This window comes from Ursus maritimus, unplaced genomic scaffold (genome assembly GCF_017311325.1).
Source record: "Ursus maritimus isolate PB19 unplaced genomic scaffold, ASM1731132v1 scaffold_3, whole genome shotgun sequence".
Lineage (NCBI taxonomy): Eukaryota > Metazoa > Chordata > Mammalia > Carnivora > Ursidae > Ursus > Ursus maritimus.
Window position 1 is genome coordinate 70006873 of NW_024425563.1, and position 6263 is coordinate 70013135.

The 6263-nt window shown below is 36.9% G+C and overlaps 1 pseudogene; it reads right to left on the reverse strand.

The window, feature by feature from the left end:
• Positions 1-2955: 2955 nt before the first annotated feature.
• LOC103658709 lies at positions 2956-4289 on the reverse strand (annotated as a pseudogene).
• Between the last annotated feature and the right edge of the window lie 1974 nt (positions 4290-6263).

A 6263-nucleotide genomic window follows, 5' to 3' on the forward strand; every position in this document is an offset into this window, starting at 1 on the left:
TGCTGACTGTATTCATTCATCCAGAGCCCAAGCTCCAGTCAGGTGGCCTTTGTCCATAACGCACTGTCAGGGTTCTCTCTCCCCTACCAGGCTTAGGAGTAACAGTGCAGCTCACTGCACTAGCCCTGGGATACAACACTATTCTCTGGAATTCCCCCACACTCTACCTTTGTAAAGAAACTCTCTGGTAAACTTTCCTCACTCGTAAACTTTCCTCAAATTACTGAATTTGAGTGGAGCATGTTTTCCTGTGGGAACCTGACCGATAGAGAAGTAAATATAGAAGAACCCCTTAAGGCACAAAAGGCAAAAACCATAAAATTAAAACATGAGAAAACACATTGTGGAAATAGAAAATTATACACCCAAATACTTTGACTCAGTCATAGTTAAAATGAAAGCCATAAGCTTGAGAAACTTTGAGTGGAGATGATTTGGACACAGCGATTTTAATAATCTTTAACATTAAGTTAAAGCAAAAGCTAAAAATATATTGATTAAACCCCAGCCTGGCCTGGTGTGGTTAAGGTTCTGTTGAAGTTAGTTTTATGCATGGTTAGAAGATGATTTATTGATGTGTCTCCTATCAGGGACATTTATGTTATTTCCAATCTGTTACTATTACAATGTTTTTTGTGTCCACTTAATTCATTCTCTATCCTAATGTCTTCTCACTGCTTTACTTTTCACATTTAAATCTTTAGTCCACTTAAAATTGATTTTTGTGGATGGCAAGATAGGGGTAAAATATCTTTTTCTTTCTGTACGGATTTCTAGTTGACCCAGAATCAAAAGCCACACTTTCCACAGTGATCTTAGTGCCACTTTTGTCATAAATCAAGGTCATATGTAACATGGGTTCCTCCTTTTAATTTCAACCTTTCTGTGATCGTATGCTTTACAGTCATCTTTCATAATAGCACTTGGGTTTCTGTTTTTGTTTTTGTTTAATCTGACTTTCAATTGGTTATTTAGTCCATTCACATTAATTTTGATTATATTTGGACTTGTTTATACTTTCTTTTAAATTTTTTTGTCCAATTTCTTTTTCTCTTTTTTTGCTTTTTAAAAAACCTCCCTGAATATTGTTATTGTTCCTCCTCCTCTTTCGTGTTTTCCCCTTAAAGTTTTTCTCTTTATAAGTCTGGTATCCATTCCCTCTACTTTTATTGTTAATAATAACCCTTAAAAATTTATCAAATTTTATCAAGTATGCCTAACACAGTCTTACAGCTGAACAACTTCTCATATACCTCAAAAAAAAAGGCTTTAGAATATTTTAGCTCAAGTCTTGTTTTTATTTTATTTTGAAATAATATTGATTTACAGAGAAGTTGCAATATTTACATTGGTATAATACTACTAACTAAACTATGGACTTTATTTGAAATTTACATTTTTACATTGATGTCTTTTTTCTGTAGCAGAGTCTAACCCAGGATCCCATATAAAATTTAGTTGTTACGTCTCCTTAGTCTCCTACAATCTGTGACAGTTTCTGAGTCTTTGTCTTTTATGTCCCCAACATTTTTGAAGAGAACTAATCCGTTATTTTGCAGAATGTACCTCAATTTGGATTTGCCCGATGTCTTCTCCTAATTGGATTGAGGTTATGCATTTTTGGCAAGAAAACCACAAAGTGATTAGCCCTTCTCAGTCCTCCATATCTTGAAGTACATTATGTAGTGATGATGTTGACTTTAATCACTTGGCAAAGGTGGTGTCCACTGGGCCTCTACACTGCAGTTACCATTATCCTCTGTAATATTCAGGGAGATTCTTGACTCATAATTTCTAATGATTCTAGTTCTTTTTAAATGCCATACATGACACACTGTTATTGTTTTATATAGACCATTATTTGAATTTACGTATGTGACCACCATTTTACTTGCTCACTATTCCATCTTGAATTTCAGACCATCTTCTGGTATCTTTTTCCTCTTAAAGTATACCTGTTAGAATTTCCTTTTGAGCAAGTGTCTTGCTGGTAGAAGTTCCCAGTTTTGTTTATCTGTAAATGTTTTTCTGTTCCTTTAATTTTTGAATGATAACTTGGCTGGATATCCAATTCAAGGTTGATAGGAACTTTGTCAACATTTTGAAAAAGTTATTCCACTGTCCTCTAGCTTTCACTGAAGTTGCGAGGATGTCTGTCCTCATCTTGTCATTCCTCTATGGGTGTTCCTTCCCTTCTCTCAGACTGATCTCATGATATGTTCATTGTTTCTATTGTTCTGTAGTTTAAGAATGACACTTCTTTTTTATTTATTCTCCTTGGATATGTTGTATATCATGGATCTCTTGATTCATATTTTTCACTAGTTCTGGAGCATTCATAGCCAGTATTTCTTTAAATATTGCCTTTGCTCCATTATGTCCATTTTCTCCTTCTGGAACTCTAATTAAATATATGTTACTCCTTCTCATTATATTTTCCATGCATTCCTTTATATTTTCCATCTCCTTCTCTATCTTCACCACATTTTTGGATATATCTTATTTTATCGACTTTTTAATTCTTCCCCCCCCCTCCATCTTTTTTTCCCCTGTGGAACAGTTTTAATATCTGCTCTGGGTTTCAGAAGTGCCTTTACTCTTGTCTTAGTGAAAGCATCCTGTCTTTTCGTTTAAGACTCCTGGCCCTGATGTGGCTGGGGGATGGGGTGAGGGGAGGAGGGAGAGAAAGAAAAGGATAGGAAGGGTGGCCAGGGTTCCTCTATTCTTTGGCAAACCCCTGTTTCCAGTAAGGGCACAAAGACCAGAGGAGAGAAGCCCCTGCTCGGATGGTGGCTCTCACATCCCCAACCATCATTCAGGAGCCAGTGCTGGAAGCTGGCTCAAGATGAACAAGAAGAGGAACCCTGGGAATCCAAATAAAAGCCTGAAGCCAAGGCCTTTTTTCCTAGGAAAAGTCCTCTTTGCTGTTCACAGGGAGCTACCCTGCAGACAGTTTTATTCCTTATAGAAAAGCAATCTGTCCCTCTCACCCTCGCTGCTGTTTGGCCTGCAGGATGGCAGTCTCACACTTCTGGGCCCCAAGTGCCTATCAGCCTTTGTCTCCCTACCCTCCCCCACCGCCCACGATTCTTCTGACATGTTCTCAGGCAAGTCATCACCCATCTCCTAGAACCTTCTGGACTGTACATCCCACAAGTATTTGATGGCAGCTTTGAATTCAGCCATCTCATACCTGAAAAGCTTCAGCACATGGGCCTGCTCTGGGGTCAGCACATCACCCTCCTTGCACACCTCATAGTCAGGCAGCAGGGTCACCACACCTCTCTTGAGGATCCACGGAGTGGGGGAACTGCTCCAGGGGTCACAGTGAAAGTTGCTTTGTTTCCAGCTCGAGCGAAGTCCATTTCTGTATATTTTGTAAACCACTCATTCACTTCCTCTCTGGTGCGGTTGGTGAAAAGAAGATCGACCCTCACACCTCAACTTCTTGCTGACCTGATGCAGTCTGTCTTGTACTCGTCAGATGGGCTTCGACCCAAGACCACCATCATCACCTTGTTTTTGCCAAAGAACATCTGGCTATGCTTCCAGGTGTTGCAATGTCTTTCAGCTTGCTGTTCCTCATGTTGGCCACAGAGAAGACAAAAAGGTACTTGTATGGGTCCACACATTTCCGAAGCCCCTCTATCAGGTTCTAGTTCAGTTCTAAGCCTTTCTTGGCAGTTTTGGTTAAGGAAACTTTCTTGTTGTGTTTGGATCTGGATATATCTTTCAGACATATTTTACAGTGTACTAACTGTCCAGTTGTTCTAGCATCATTATTGAAAAGAGTACCTTTTTTTCAATGCTCCAAAGTCCTGTATTTTTAAAAAACCAAGTATCCATATGTCATAATCAAATGTCTGGTTCTGGGCTTTCTAAATATTCTATTGATCTATTTGAATATTCTTGTGTCAGTGCCATAACACCTGAGTTACTATAGCCTCATAAGAAGTCTTCATATTCATCAAACAAATCCTCTGCCTTTTTAAAGTATATCATGACTCTTCTTGGCCCTCTGTCCAAAGACTTTTAAGAACCAGCTTGTCAAGTTCCCCAAAAATAAGGTTAGAATTGAATTTATAATAAGATTGAATTTACAGATCAATTTGCAAAGAATACCACTCCATTTATTTAGGTCTTCTCCAATATCTCTCACTACATTTTGTATTTATATGAAGTAGGATTTTTCTGTAGAAGTCTTATACAATTTTTGTTAGATTTATTCCTAAGGACTTGACATTTCTTGACTGTAAATTATACCTTTTTAAACTTTCATTTTCTAACATCTTTTTTTTAATATAAGGAAACTGACTTTTGTATACCGATTTTATATTCAACATTACTTAATGTTCCTACTGATTCTAATAATGTATATGTAGATGATCTTGGATTTCCTACATACATAATTATATTATCTGTGAGTAATGACATTTTAATTTATTTTTAAATAATCTTTATACCTTTTTTCTTGCCTTATGCTACTGACTAAGATCTCCAGTACAATACTGAATAGAAGTGATGATACGGGGCAATGTTTTCTTGCTTCCAATATCAAAGGAAAGTTTTTACTGTTTCACCATTAGGTATGATATTTATAAATTTTTTTAAGGACACCATTTAGCAGATTATGGAAATTCCCATCTGTTCCTAGTTTGCTAAAATTTCTTTCTAAAATCATGAAAAATGTTGCAATTTATCAAGTGCTTCTGCATCTATTGAAATGATCATATGGTTTTTCTCCTTAATCTCAATGTGGCAAATCACATTAACTTTTTAATGTTAAAATCCAACCTTCATAATATAATAAAAAATATTATTATAATAAAAAAAATCCAACCTTCAATTTTTGGGACAAATGCAACTGAGTCACAAAATATTCTCTTTATATATTGCCGGTTTTTATAATATTTAGAAAAGTTTTATAATGTTTAGAATTTTGCCTTGAGGGGCGCCTGGGTGGCGCAGTCGTTAAGTGTCTGCCTTCGGCTCAGGGCGTGATCCTGGCGTTCTGGGATCAAGCACTGTATCAGGCTCCTCCGCTGGGAGCCTGCTTCTTCTTCTCCCACTCCCCCTGCTTGTGTTCCCTCTCTCATGTCTCTCTCTCTCTGTCAAATAAATAAATAAAATCTTTAAAAAAAAAAAAGGTATATACTTAAAAAAAAAAAAGAATTTTGCCTCGAGTAAAGTTGGCCTGTAATTTTTCATATTGTCCTTATTATGTGTTGTCAAGGTTAGTGCTAATGTCCTAAAACAAACTGGAAAATGTTCCCTCTTTTTCTATTCTCTTTGAGAGTCTGTGAAATTTTGAAACCATACCAGTTTAGTAGAAAGGATTTAATATAGGGAGTTGTGTAGACAAGTACTGGAGAACCAAAAAGGCAAAGGGGGAACTTCAGTAACACAGAGCTAGTAAATACCACCCCTAGGATGAAGAGACGAAGGAAAGAGGTTAAAACTACAGACTTGGAAGATGGACTGACAAAGCTGGGATCCAGACCTCTGAGGAGGGGTGCTGCACAGCTGTGCAGATACTTCAGGAGTCACACAAAAGACTTACAGTCAGGCTTTAATTCTTGAAAAAGTTTTTTTACATCTAGTTAGTCTTACAGAAAGCATCTCTTTTTTAAGATGTTTTACTTCTGCCTATTAGAAAATTATCATGATGTACTGAATTTGTTGGGACAAGACACTTCAGTACCGTATGTAAACCTACAATATCCACAACGCAAGTGGCACTCTCTGAATGTCAGGGAGCCAATGGCTTTCTGTTTTCCAAAAATTTGCTGAGTTCTTTCATTCCTTTATGTCTCCTTTCTCATTTTCTGTAATTTTAATGTGATTTCAAGGGCATCCTGTGATAAATACATAATCAATAAACTATCTTTAACTAGCAATCATATATAATATTAATTTATGTTACTAATATATATATTTTTAAGATTTTATTTATTTATTTGACAGAGATAGAGACAGCCAGCGAGAGAGGGAACACAAGCAGGGGGAGTGGGAGAGGAAGAAGCAGGCTCATAGCGGAAGAGCCTGATGTGGGGCTCGATCCCATAACGCCGGGATCACACCCTGAGCCGAAGGCAGATGCTTAACCGCTGTGCCACCCAGGCGCCCCCAAATGTATTGTTTTAATATCTATTAAATTATTCACTATAGAACAAAAATTATTATAAAATTCATTTGTAATTTCAACATCTTTATTATATGTCTTCTTTTAATATTAATATTTGTTTTGTAGGTTCAAAGGAGAA